The following is a 15,416-nucleotide window of genomic DNA, read 5'->3' on the forward strand; positions in this document are numbered from 1 at the left end:
CTCTCCGCTGCTGCCCTGTTGACATGAACAGGTGTGTGGACTCCTCTCTGATGTCTCCTAAAATCCACAATCATCTCCTTGGTCCTACTGATCTCTCCATGTCTCCTTGTCCTGCATTCATTGTTTCACCTCTACACTGTACTTTACAGTTTACGCTGTTCGTGTATAAATACAGTCTGTACGTGGGGTCATTGTACTTTTCGTCCATGTTCAAACATTACAGCAACACGCGTCCCTGTCGGACTCTCGTTTGGACGCAACAGTGGAACTAAATTCCATATTAATATGAGTACAAGTTTTACACACACACACACACATTGTCAGAACTGCTTGTCCCATACGGGGTCACGGGGAACTGGAGCCTACCTGGCAACACAGGGCGTAAGGCCGGAAGAGGAGGGGACACACCCAGGACAGGACGCCAGTCCATCACAAGGCACCCCAAGCAGGAATCGAACCCCAGACCCACCGGAGAGCAGGACCTGGTCCAACCCACTGCGCCACCGCACCTCCAGTACAAGTTTTAAAAAAAGGTAATAAAATGCAAACAATAACATACCAATAACAAATATTCTGTACGGAATTTTTTTCTTGTTTGCTGAATACGATTTTTGTTAGCTCTCTATGGAAAACAATTATTGTATTTTCTGTAAAAGCCCATAGTGCTAATACTGTAAATTAGTGCTCTTGGTTGCTGTTTCTGTACCCCACGTGAACACTTAGACCAGAACTATAGTCATATCGCTTTATAATGATTCCACAAGTAATGTTTTTCTTTAAAATTCACAGAATCTAAATTAATCAGAAAATACTTAATGCCTATTATAAGCTCTCGTAGTTCAAAAAAACACTAGCAAAGAATTTAACATGAAAGGTGTTAATCATTTACTTTTTAAGTGTACCAGTGTATATAGTTACTAATTTATTCATTTGGTTTATATGAGTTGAAGTGCAGTGATATCTGAAAAGAAAATTGTGAAAACTGTTTCTGTAGAGCATTATGTAAAAAGAAATGTGCCGTGAAGTAACCTGGCAATCTGGCCTGATGACTTCCATATGAATATAAGTAACAATTTCTAAAAGCATCTTTAAGGTGAACCAAACATGTGATTGCAACCAGCATGACCAATCTGAACAAGCACATTAAAAGCTGTGAATGGCCTGAAAAAATGCTCACATCCATCAGAATCCAATTAAGGCTGTTACGCTGCAGGCAAACATAAAAACTAAAGTACAATCAGTATTGTGTATTGAACACTATCTGCCTGTTCTTTCTTGTTCCAGCGAAAATGGTGATAATGGCCTGTCAGAAAATCAACCCAGTGATGTTTGTTTATACATTTTCAAAAGACATTTTCTTTTTCCTGTGATTGTCAGAGTTCAGTAAAATAAGACACACTCTGTGCTTCAATGCAAAGGTGTGTACAGTTATTAAATACTACTCTTCTGAAATAAAGACTGATAAAGATAAGGAAAGACGGAGATAAGGACATTATCTTTATGGTAGAAACTAAAATGTTTTAGTTTCTAAGTTCATGGATACTGAGCAATCTGATGAGTACAGATGCTCCTCCAATAACAATGTTTTTACGTTCTGATAAACCCACCTAAGTGGAAAAGTCCTACATCAAAAAAGAATACAATACTGCACCTACTGAACATCATAGCCTAGCCTAGCCTACCTTGAACGTACTCAGAACACTTACCATAGCCTACAGTTGGGCAAATTAAAGCAGGAGACACACATGGGCGTTTAGTAGACAGGATGGGATGCGAAAGTACAAAATAAAAAAACACTTTCAACACTTTCAATCAGTTCTTTACACTCGTCCGCGTGATCTATACAGAGACTGTGAGTATGGTTGAGCGGATGCTGTGGCTCGCTGCCATCTCCCAGCATTGGGAGAGAGTATCGTACTGTATATCGCAAACATGGGAACAGATCTAAATTCTAAGTACAAATTCTACCAAATGTGCATTCCTACCATACCATCTTAACTTCGAAAAATCGTTAATCAAACCATCGTAAGTAGAGGAGCATCTGTATAATCAGCTTCTATAGGTCTGACTCATCATGGATGCCTTCCAAAACCTACCAAACCAATTTTCCTAGATAAGCAGTGACGCTTTGGAATGGAGAACAGGAGTTTGTGTACCTCTCATTCCACTTTTTAATCAACAGCACTGTTCATGTGTCAACGTGGGTTTAGCTCTTGGACGTAGCTTGGTTTCCAGAAATTTTGCAGGTCAGCTTCATTTGAGTAACAGCTGAAATTATGGCAGCGCTGTGTTAGGGCAAACACAGGAAACTAGTCTGATGGACTCAAACGCAGGTGCATTTATTTCTATAATGCAAGAGTCTTAATCATAATCACAGAGCGGAGGGTCATAGAGGTCTTGGAGTGTGGGCGAGGAGTGCGTGCATCTTTTTAGGTTGAGGTTCTGTGACCAAGTGCATCGGACCAGCTGCTTTTATACTCCGTCTCCAGGATTAGTCACCGGGTGGCTGTGGTGGTCGTCAGGCACAGGATCATCAGATGAGCGGTCATCAGGTGCTCATCGATGCCGGTCTGCCTACTGTTTGTATAGGTGGGTGCTCTGCTGGGCGTGTTTCCTGATGGCATGCCACGTCTCCCCACTAGCCTGATATCAGGCGTCAATTGGGGGTACATTGCTTGGGTTAGGGCACCAAGGAAACAGAGTGGGCTGGTAACCTAAGACACGTTGGAACGGCGACATACTTGTGGAGGAGTGGGTCAGGGCATTTTGGGAGTACTTGGCCCAAGGCATGTACCTGGCCCACTGATGCTGCCTATGGACACAGTAACTGTGGTGGAACCGAGTGATGTCCTGCTGCAACGGTTCTACCTGGCCAAAGGACTGGGGGTGGTAACTGGAGGTGAGGCTTACTGAGACCCCCATCTTGTTCCAGAAAACCTTCCAAACCCTTAAGGTGAACTGGGGCCCACGGTCCAACACAATGTCCTCAGGTAGGCTGAACAGACAAAATATGTGCTGGAACAACACCTCCACCATCTCCAGGGCCATGGGTAGCCTGGCAGGGGGATCAGATGAAAAATTGGTCAGCTTAGGTTAGTATTGTGAGTATTGTCTTAGGTATTGTCTTACCACCTGAAAAGGGAAGGTCCACAAAGAAGTCCATTGCCACGTGTGACCAGGGTTATGAGGTCACTGGTGGTGGTTCCAGCAACCCAGAGGGTCTCTGGGTGGGGGTTGTAGCCTGCAAGCAGGTTGCACAGGCCTCCAAGTACTCTTGGACATCTTTTCATAGAGGACCACCAGAACCTTCCCTGGAGGAGGAAAAGTGTTTGGTGGATGCCAAGGTGAGTCATGGGCCCACTGCAGGAGTACTGGTCGCAGTCTCACTGGCATGTACTCCTTACTGTTGGGTGTATTAGGTAGGCCGGGTTTGGCCACCTGTGTGGCCTGGAGATCATGGAAAAAGTGCCAGCACACCAGGATGTAGCCCAGGAACGACACCCGCAGCTGGTGGGGCAAACAGTTTTCTCCCTTGACGTAAAGGCGATTCTGCAGGAGCCGTGTGAACCCTGTCCTCACTTGTCGTACATGCTGCTTTCTGGTCCTGGAAAAGATCAATATATCATCCAGGTACACCAAGACACACTCATCCACCAGGTCCCCTAGAACATGATTAACAAAGGGGTGGAACACTGAAGGTGAGTTAGATAACCAGAAAGGCATCACCAAATATTTGTAATAGTCAAGGTTGGTGCTAAAAGCAGTCTTCCACTTGTTCCCCTCCCTGATCCGGATCAGATTGTATGTGCTTCGGAGGTCGAGTTTTGTGAAGATCTGTGCACCATATACCTCTTCTAAAGCTGCAGTAATCAAGGGCAACAGATGGGGTATAATCGTATTCAAACCTTGATTGTCAATACAGGGGTTCAGACCCCTGTTCATCCCTACAAAAAAGAAGCCCACAGGGGCTGGCAACGTGGATGGTCAGATAATGCCTGCTTTATGAGGCAATATACTCTCGCATGGCCTTTTATTCGGGAAGGAACAAGGGATACACCCTACCACAGGGTGGAGTGGTGCAGGACAGGAGGTCAATGGCATAATGCCACAGTCTGTGGGGAGAAGGGCCGCTGCCCGGGCTTTGCTAAAGATCTCACCCAGATCTTAATTTTTGGGGAGGATCACCACCGGTGGTGTTTCTGCGGTATTCTCGATAGATGTAGCCCGACAGGGAAACATCAAGCAGGAACGTTCACACTGCAGGCCCTAGGAGACCTTTTCCCCCCGCTCCATTGGAACAATGGGTCATGCAGGGCAAACCAGGAGAAGACCAAGATGACTGGCATGCTGGGGGACCGGATCAGGTAAAACGCAAGCTCTTCTCAGTGACAAGCCCTGACTGACATCTGCATTAGTTCTGTACATGAATTCACCACCCCAATCTCTAGTGGCTGACCGTTGAGGGCACTGACTTGCAACGTCACGTTACAGCCCGCCCTGGGAATATTGTGGGAGCTAGCAAAGTCGGTGTCCGTAAAACAACTTGAAGCCCTGGAATCTACCAGAGTGCGTCTCTGTCTAATTCCCCGCCCATTCCAGGGTCACTGGCACAGTTTGCAGTTTACTTACTAACTAGTTTTCCGTGATGGCAAGCGAACCAGGCAGACCACACGAAGATGGCCAGACGCGCCACAGTAAAGGCATAACCGGTCCTGGAAATGCCGTTGCCTCTCATCGTGGTTCCGCCTGCCTTGAACGATTCGCATCGATTCCAGAACCTCCTCTGTGGGTCAGGGTTCAAGCGAGGCCAACCATAGTCGAGGGGTCCGCTCTCGGGCAAAATTGTCAATAGTTATCATCGTTTCCACAAAGCGATTGAAGGTCCACTCTTCTCCCCAACAGGCGAGCTCAGTCTGGATCCGGGGGTGGAAGCCATTCTGGAAGCTGGTTTGGAGGGAGGCACAGTTCCAGCCTCTCTGCTCAACCAGAGTCCAGAACTCCAGGAATACTCTGCCACCAAGCAACTGCCTTGCCAGATCTTCATTAGGCGGTTGATTGCGGCTCGAGCAGCGAGGGGATGATCAAAAATGACCTCAAACCATTTCTTGAATGCCTCATAGGTTGAGTTAGTGCGGGACTTCCAACCCGCTGTGGCCCAGTGCTGCGTGGGGCCCGTGAGGAGCGAGATTAGGTGAGTGATCTTTGTTTCGTCTGCTTTGTAGGTCCACAGGGCGATAGCTCACACAAGCTCATACTGCATCAGGAAGCCCTGGCCATTGTCTGATGATCCGTCGTACCACTCCAGGGCAGCCAAGCGGGAGTCTCTGGTTGGGGGGCAAGTTGTAAAAGGAGCCGGTGCAGAACTTGGTTCGGGGGCTGCAGGGATCATTGATGCTTTGGTTGATTGCATGATCCATTTGATCTGGAGCACCTGTACCAGCCGCAGGAGGGTCTCCTCAATCCAGTGCAGAGACTGCTCATGGGACCCCAGCAGGCTGTCTTGAGTGGAGATGGCAGGGTGTAGCTGGTTGAGCACCGCTGCATATAAGAGGCAGAACCTTAGGTCATGGCGAACACAGGAACCCAGGCTGAAGGACTCAAATGCAGGTGCGTTTAATTCTATAACACAAAAGTCTTATTCACAATCACAGAGTGGAGGGTCATAGAGATCTCCGAGTGTGGGTGAGGAGTGCCTGTTTTCAGGTTGAGGTTCCGTGGCCAAGTGTGGATCGGACCAGCTGCTTTTATACTCTGTCTCCAGGATTAGTCACAGGGTGGCCGCGGTGGCTGTCAAGCAAGCCGTCGTCAGGCGCAGTCAATGACACAGTTTAAGGAATATTTTGTTTTTTTGCAATGTTATATTATGGGTTCTGTATTTTATGTATGGCATCTTCATATAATAAAATAAAGAATAGGGTATCTTTTGACAGAATTTGTGTCCATATGAAAACCCAAAATAAGATCACTCATTTATAAACCGAACCTTCCATCTGTTAGATTTTTGATTCATGATATAGTGAAAAAAGCACTTGACGTGTGTGTACCTTTGCCCTCAGTTTGATTTTGAGATGAGGCATGAAAAAAAATGTACTGTTAATGAGGAATTTGGTACACTTTGAACTTGATGTGTATAAGATGCTGCAGCTCCGGTGTTGCACAAGACTCCTCAGTACTTAGGATCCCAAAGATTGTGAAGGTATATCTCTGATGTTATACCAATTACAGCTGCTTCCCCAGCATTGCATTTGTCCCACGTTTCATTTGCCTTTGCTTAAACTGTACTTACCCTTTCTTCTGCAGGCTGTAGTCCCAGATTCCCCCTTCAATCAACATCAGTGGTACCCCTATCTTTGTATATGTCACGTTTCTTCTATGTTTTGTTGAGCTGCTGTTTGTGGATTTCCCCAGAGGGATTAATAAGGTATTATCCTATCCTAGCCACTTTGTCATTGTCTGTTCTCAGTGTACCTTCACTTTGATAGTGAGACACACACACACACATTCTCTGAAACCGTTTGTCCCAAGTGGGGGAGGGGGTCTCAGCAAACCGGAGCCTAACCCGGCAGCACAGGGCGCAAGGCTGGAGGGGAGGGAACACACCCAGGACAGGACGCCCATCCATCGCAAGGCATGCCAAGCAGGACTCTAACCCTAGACCCACTGGAGAGCAGGACTCCCACTTGGGGTGCCTTGTGACAGACTGGCATCCTGTCCTTGGTGTGTCCCCTCCCCCTCCAGCTTTACGCCCTGTGTTGCTGGGTTAGGCTCCGGCTCACTGAGACCCGTTCAGGATGAGCAGTTTCAGTCAGTCAAATATCTAAGACAAAAAAAATATGCACATTACTACTTGGTAGTACTGAGTGCTGGATGTTAGTACTTTTTTACTGTTGCTGCAATAACAGCTTTGTCTATTGGGATAAGTATGTATTAGCTTTGTACAGTGTGTGGGGGCATTTTTGGCCCATTCTAGTCTAGAATGCATCAGTGCATCAATGCGTCAAGTTAGATCAACTTCACTTCTCAACTGAACAACTCAATAAATTTGCATCATCTGTTACAGTCACCGGTGTATTTCATATCAGAGTCATTCTGTAGGCAGCTACTTGTATAATATACATCAGCAAAATTTACAGTATCAGACAAAGAGAGGTCTTGTCTGAGCCATTCTGTATGCCTGTCTGGTTCCTGTGTTCCAGTCCTCTATTTCGTGACACGTCTATGTTCTAATCACATATTCCTGTTTCATTTAGTAACTTGCACAAATATCATGTCCATTTCTTTGTTATATGTTTACTATATCACATCTGCACTGTATTTTCCAGTTTGCACTGTGCACTTATAAATACAGTCTTCACGTGGGATCATTATACTTTACGTCCATGTCCGGACGTTACAACAATACGCGTCTGCATCTGACTCACATCTGGACATGATACTATGTAAATGTTATGTAATCATTTTCCCCCGATTTCAGTGACATTTGTCAACACTGTCAATATACTGGCACTGGAGGACCAAAAAACATATTGCTGATTTTAAGAGCCATACGCCTTTGAATACAAGCAACCAGCAAATCAAAGGTGCCACATATATCTGTCAGTTCAAGAAACCAGCACTTCATTGATACCAAAAACATTGTTCAGTATAAGCAACCAGTGATTCATTGGAACCCATAGTTATAAGAGGTTCTAAAAATATAAGCTGAACAATTGAAACCTGTCTGTACTGAGATGATGCTAGTGAATACAGAATGCAAAAGTCATGGTACACAACTTGTATCATGAATAGCAAAAGGATGATGTGTTACATGCAAACCAAATATCCAGCTGAGATTAAATAATCACTAATTGCATTTCTGATCATGACTGCAAGTACATCTTAGCTGTTAGCTCATATATGTTTGATATCTGCTCTTCCTTTTGGTGGCCATTTCACAAACAATGCAAGCCATACCTTTGTGAAAAGACTGAAACCACAGAAATGGGGGTGTGGTGGCGCAGTGGGTTGGACCGCAGTCCTGCTCTCCGATGGGTCTGGGGTTCAAGTCCTGCTTGGGGTGCCTTGTGGCGGACTGGTGTCCTGTCCTGGGTGTGTCCCTTTCCCCCTCCGGCCTTATGCCCTCTGTTGCAGGGTAGGCTCCGGTTCCCCGTGACCCTGTAAGGGACGAGTGGTTCTGAAAATGTGTGTGTGAAACCATGGATGCAAGGCACCCCAAGCAGGACTCAAACCCCAGACCTACCGGAGAGCAGGACTGGGGTCCAACCCACTGTGCCACTGCACCCCCCTACAGAAATACATGATTGTCTAAATTTTGTAAAAAGTGATGGCAGTCCGGAGACTTTGATGATTTATTTACAAAAGGAGCCAGCAATCTGGCATACAGAACTTAATGACGTTATCTGTGGCACTCCAAAGCTGCCTTGCTTGTGATCATCGACTTACACCTCAGAGTCCTTTATAATAAACTGTAGAATGCTATGCTCATCTTCTTTGGAGTCAGACAGTGAACACACAGCCAGTAGAAGAAGCTTTCATAAGTACAGCTGGCCTAGTCTGCATTTTATTTGCACCAAGATCGATGCATATACACACACACACTTTCTAAACCGCTTGTCCCATACAGGGTTGCAGGAGCCTACCCGGCAACACAGGGTGTAAGGCCAGAGGAGGAGGGGACAGGACGCCAGTCCGTCGCAAGGCACCCCAAGCAGGACTCGAACCCCAGACCCACTGGAAAGCAGGACCCGGTCCAACCCAGTGTGCCTTCGCACCCCCCACACTTGATACATATACACACACACACACACATTTTCAGAACCGCTTGTCCCATACGGGGTCACGGGGAACCGGAGCCTACCCGGTAACACAGGGCGTAAGGCCGGAGGGGGAGGGGACACACCCAGGACGGGACGCCAGTCCGTCGCAAGGCACCCCAAGCGGGACTCGAACCCCAGACCCACCGGACAGCAGGACCGAGGTCCAACCCACTGCGCCACCGCACCCCCTTGATACATATAGTATGTGACAAATATTTAAGACATAGATTTATGATAGATGATATACAGAATATATACATAATGAATTGATTTATCTTAATGGTAAAGAAAACATTACTTTGAAAATACAACATTGTTACCTAGAAGACAGTTTGTGTTAATGTTGTGCAGTGATTTTCACTGGTTTAGAATTAAACTGAGTAGTATACAATTGCTTACGGAAAAGCCATAAACATTAACCAATGCTAATGTTTATTTCATTTTGAAAACAGAAGTCGATTCATTAAATCATTGTTATAAATATTCAAAAGCAAGTATTTAAGTTATACATTTTCCGATTTTTTTAATAGCATTTGTGTGTGTTTATACAGGTTTTCTTTCTACCTCTGCAATTAGGGTCTTGATTATCAATTCCCAGTCAATTAGCTAATTTAACTAATCAGCAGACTGATTAGAAGTCTTGATTTTCCTATACTGAGGTTACTGCCTCTATAGGTGTTTATTTAGATTAGGAAAATCAGTGCACTGACATACCAACATAAAATTTAAGGAACGTTACTTTAAAATATAGCGACAAAGAATTGTATTAGCATATAATGGATTTAATAAACAGTGCAGCTGAGTTTTTAATTCAGCATTTTATAAAAATTGCAAATGATAATAGTTTTAATCTCAAGGTAAAAAAATCAATAGTTCTGTTTTTACAACGTATTCTGCTACATGTATTTGTAAAATGTTTTGCAAACATCATTCTGTGTATTTAAGATATAGAATGTTTAGCTTCTTTGCTTTCACTAAGATGAGAAAAAGATCAAATCTAAAGCAAAATAACTGCTGAGTCTAGCCTGTAGGAGAATCAATTGGTATTCTCTGGTCATTCATTTAGCAGGAAATAGTCCAGAGTGGTTGATTGCATTAGACTTGATGAATTATGCTTACAGTGAACTCACACTTCCTTATTATTCAAGTGGCTCTGAGTGCTGGATATGAACAGTTTTCTTTTTCAGTGGATTTTCTGTTTTTCAGTTCTCTTTAATTTCAGATTTGCATCTGCATGTTGTATACATACAGTATATGAACACAAGGAGACAAACAAACACAGTGACGGCAAAGATGGCTGTTAAACTATTACAACTTTTTCTTTACAATAAAAGTAAGGAATTCCTACATTACACAAAAAATTATTTGAATTATGTCAAAAATCTGTTTTGATTCCACTAAATTCACACACACACACACATTTTCAGAACCGCTTGTCCCATACGGGGTCACGGGGAACCGGAGCCTACCCGGTAACACAGGGCGTAAGGCCGGAGGGGGAAGGGGACACACCCAGGACGGGACGCCAGTCCGTCGCAAGGCACCCCAAGCGGGACTTGAACCCCAGACCCACCGGAGAGCAGGACTGCGGTTCAACCCACTGCGCCACCGCACCCCCTGTCCACTAAATTCAATTCAGTTCAATTAAATTTATTTTTATAGAGCACTCTTCTCATGCAGTGACACAGAACGCTTTAACACAGGCATAAGGCAAGAATATTAAGTACATCAGAACAAAGACAGTTGACTACAGACTATCATAATATAATGCTTTTATAGCACTATAAGTATGCCTACAGGAAAGGAACACGCACACACACACATACTTTCTGAACCGCTTGTCCCATACGGGGTTGCGGGGAACTGGAGCCTACCCGGTAACACAGGGCGTAAGGCCAGAGGGGGAGGGGACACACCCAGGACGGGACACACCCAGGACGGGACGCCAGTCCGCCGCAAGGCACCCCAAGTGGGATGCGAACCCAGACCCACCGGAGAGCAGTACCCAGTCCAACCCACTGCACTACCGTGCCCTCCTAGGAAAGGAACAAAAACTCCCAAATGAAAATTGAGGGAGAAAAACAACCTCTGGGGGTCCAAGGGCCAATGGTTGCCCACCCCTCCTGGGCATTCTAGATTAAATAAGACTTCTAAGCTAGTTTAATAAGTAAGTAAGTAATAATGGCATTGTTACTGTATGTTGTATTCTAATGATTGAAAGTTGCTTGGAAAGAAAGCATGGGTTTCCTCCCACACTCCAAAGACATGCTGTTCAGGTACACCCATAGTGTGTGAGTGACAGAGAGAGTGTGTTCCACTGATGTATGAATGAGTGACCCATTGTAAGAAGTGTATCTAGCAGTGTAAGTCACCTTGGTGAATAAGGTGCGTGGGCTGCTAACACTACATGGTACCCATTGGAAGTCGATTTGGAGAAAAGCGTCTGCTAAACAAATAAATGTAAATGTAAGCTGGTCATTGCCATATCCTTTTTGCTGGGCCTAAGTGATTTTCAAACCCATCTGGTACATCACAAATCCCAATAAACACACACACACACACACACACAGTCTAAAACCGCTTATCCCAAGTGGGATCGGGGCAAATCAGAGTCTAAGCCGGCAACACAGAGCGCAAGATCGGACGGGATGCCAGTCTGTTGCAAGGCACCCCAAGCAGAACTTGAACCCCAGACCCGCCAAAGACTGGGACCCAGCCAAGCCCGCTGCATCTCTCAATAAACAATCTATCACAATCTCTATGTATGAATTTTCAAATTAAGCCTCTAGGTTTTATTCACTTAGCGCTAGAAAAGCATATACAAGGTGCTCCAAATTGAAGTCTCACAAACCACTCGGGGGCTGGAGTTGATGGAAACCCAGGTGCCAAGTTTTAATTACAGTTGAAGAAAGATGGTGATGAATTGTTGGCTTGAGGTGAAGTGACGATGTGAAGAACAGGATCATGCAGACGCTGGGACTTTGGGAATGGAATACTGGATGAGGACAAAGACAAGGACAAGGAAGAAGACAGGACTTCTGGGGCTCAGGCAAATGCACTCTTTGCAGGTGGGCAGTTGAGTTGTCTCATTTAAGATTCTGTAGAATCTGCCTGTGCTGATGTTGCTGGTGTCGGTGTGAATGTGCATTAAACTGGAGAAAACAAGCTCACGCTGCTGCAGGCATCCCTTGTGCTTCTCTGGAAAGTTGTTGTACTTTAAAGAAGTGACCAGGTAAAGGTTTGTGTGTGGAGCACCACTGGGGTTGTTGGAGCAGGCTCTGGCAGAGAACTGGGTTGACTGATGGCCACTGCAGAAGCTCTCTTACGGCTTCTGCTTGTTGTCTTTTTCCCAGCTCCGGTGGTGCTGATCAGGTGCAGATGTGAGGAGCAGTACTCATAGACCTATTAGGCATGCTTCTGGGGAAGCTGACAAAAAGAAATGTTTTATATGAAAGTAAATTTCATTTGTATTGTATTTCATATTGTACACTTTTTCAAAAAAACTTTTCAAATGCCATTAGTTTTCCAAATTGAGCTGGAGGAGCTTTGAACTGTGGATCATGGTGCATGCCCCCGTGTTGAGTATGAGGTCAGCATTGTTATTTGGAAGTTGTACCATTGTTGACAATATCTGGTGGACTTCATCTTAATATCAAATTACACAATGTTATTTTTGTAAATGTTTCAAAATTTGGCATTTGTTCCTGTTGGCCTACTTTATACAAAGATATATTTTACGGCTGGTTGCTGGAATGATGAAAGAAATGCTATTTTTGCCCAACAAGAAATTGTGATAATCACGCTTTATTGATCCCTGTGGGGAAATATACTCAGACCTACCGGAACACCAAATACATGTCTTTGGATTGTGGGGAGGAAACTCACATAAAGATAGGATGAACATACAAACTCTACACAGACTAAACAGGGACTGAACTTGCATTCCCTTGCATTGTCCAAATAACTTTAGACAGCAATGTTATTTCCTGCACCCCCCTGTCTGCCATATCATATGGAAAGAACATGTTGTGAACATCTGTAGGTGCTGTTTCATGAACTGACATCAAAACTAAAATACAAAGCAAGCAGTTCCTTATTGACAATGAAAAAAAATTGAACTGCAAATAAACGAATGGATTTCCGTAAAGCAAATGTGGCATTCTGTGTAGATACTAATATACAATTACAAGGGGTTATGTTTGGCCTGAATTTATATTTTTTTTTTGCCCACAAAATAGAGCTCTTCACAATGAAGTCCAAAGAAAGCATGTTACAAAACTGACATTTACTGATGCATATCCATAGCTTGCAGGGGTGCAGTGGCACAGTGGGTTGGCCCACAGTCCTGCTCTTCGGTGGGTCTGGGGTTCGAGTCCCGCTTGGGGTGCCTTGTGATGGACTGGCGTCCCGTCCTGGGTGTGTCTCCTCCCCCTCCAGCCTTATACCCTGAGTTGCTGGGTTAGGCTCCAGTTCCCCGTGACCCTGTATGGGACAAGCGGTTCTGAAAATGTGTGTGTGTATCCATAGCTTTATTTTACTACTTTTCTAGTACATATCCTTTTATTCTGTACAGATCCTGTACAGATCCTAGTAGCTAAGAGTGGCTGGTAGGCATTCCGCTCGGACCTGGATGCCTACCAGTCACTCTTAGTTTCTTTTCACTCTGCTGTCTTTGCAGCAAAAATCTCCTTCTATCACAACAAAATACAGTCTGCATCTAAAAAACCACACAGAATCTTTGCCATCTTCTCATTCCTTCTGTGTCCTTCACTGCCTCCTCTTCCTTCTTCTCTCATGATGACTTTGCTTTGTTTTTCAGAGACAAAGTCAAAGCAATCACTGACAAGTTCTCAACATCACCCTGCCCGGTTTGCGCTAGACCTCCGTGCGAAGCTATGCTCTCCAAATTCAAGTCACTCTCCGAATCTGAAATTTCCGACTTCCTGATATCGCACAGAGTCACCACCTGCTCGCTTGATCCAATCCCATCGTCACTCCTACAGAACGTTTCACAGAAACTCTTCACCTTTATCTCTATGATCATCAACTCCTCACTCTCCTTCGGCTGTTTCCCACCTGCCTTTAAAATTGCTCTCATTTCATTTCTGTTAAAGAAACACTCCCTGGATTCCCATTCGGTCCAAAACTACAGACCGGTCTCGCTCCTCTTCTTCCTGTCTAAATCTATAGAGCAGGTGGCCTGTGATCAACTGTCTGATTTCCTCACCCGGAACCATCTCCTTGATGGATATCAGTCTGGTTTCAAAGTTGTTAACTCCACTGAGACAGCACTTCTGGTGGTGTCTGATGGTCTCCAATCTGCCAGAGCCGCCTCCCTCTCCTCGGTCCTCATCCTCCTCGATCTGTCTGCAGCATTCGACACCATCAACCACCAGATTCTACTCTCCTCTCTTAGTTGGCTTGGGATCAAAAGAACGGCACTAAGGTGGTTTGGGTCCTACCTATCTGACTTTAGATCCTATTAAGTGGTCTGGCGGAGCTCTCATTCTTCTCCTCTGCCTCTCTCAACCGGTATCCCACAGGGCTCAGTACTGGGTCCTCTTCTCTTCTCGAGCTACACCTCTCATGTTTCCAAATACCACTGCTATGCTGGCAATACCCAGCTCTTCCTCTCCTTTCCACCTGGAGCGTCAGACACTTCCACACGCATTGCTGCCTGCCTGTCAGACATCTCTGCATGGATGTCTGATCACCACCTCAAAGTCAACCTCTCCAAAACAGAGATTCTTCACCTCCTAGCTAGCCTGTCCTCCTGTCATGATCTATCAATCAAAATGGACAACTTACTCATTTTTCCTACTTCCTCAGCTAAGAGTCTGGGAGTGATTTGGCTCAAGTCCGTCTATCTCTCAGCACTTCAAAGCCACAACCCGGTCCTGCAGATACATCCTGCATAATATTTGTAGTTGAGGTGTAGCAGATGATCAAGTCTTGTAGATATCTGGGAACAGGCCCATTGATGCTTTTGTAGGCCATAACCAGGGTCTTAAATTTGATCCGAGTAGCTACTGGAAGCCAGTGCACAGAGATAAGAGGGGAGATACTTGGGAATGTTTCAGCAAGTTAAACACAACTAAAACATTTAACAACATTTAAAAGCAGTTTCTCTAAGTACTATTCAACAAAGAAGATGTGTGAGTTTCAACCCTTAAGCAAAGAAATTTAAAATAAATATAAGCACTTAAAAAATTAGAACAATGAAATAATAAGAGCCTATTCATTATGATAAGCATTTCTCTAATGCAAGTTCATTATAACTCATTATTATCCTATGCATATCCCAGAATAGGATATGAGATCTGGACACACTGATTCAATCACAAAGGTGTACTGACGTGTATCGGAAACATTTTTTGATTGCCAGAAGAGGTGTGCTAGGCTGAAGAATGGTCTTTTCCTCTTTGTTCCTAATTGAAAACTCAGGAACATGGCTACACCCACCTCATATTGGCCGCACCTTTTTCAGGGACAGGTCCAGTGTGACAATACTATTTAATGAACAGTTGTAGCGGTGCAGACCTTGAACTGGTGTTGATATGGCTGATGCTGAAACATTGTGTTTTGTTGGATTATTTATTT

This window comes from Scleropages formosus, chromosome 15 (assembly GCF_900964775.1).
Source record: "Scleropages formosus chromosome 15, fSclFor1.1, whole genome shotgun sequence".
Taxonomy (NCBI): Eukaryota; Metazoa; Chordata; class Actinopteri; order Osteoglossiformes; family Osteoglossidae; genus Scleropages; species Scleropages formosus.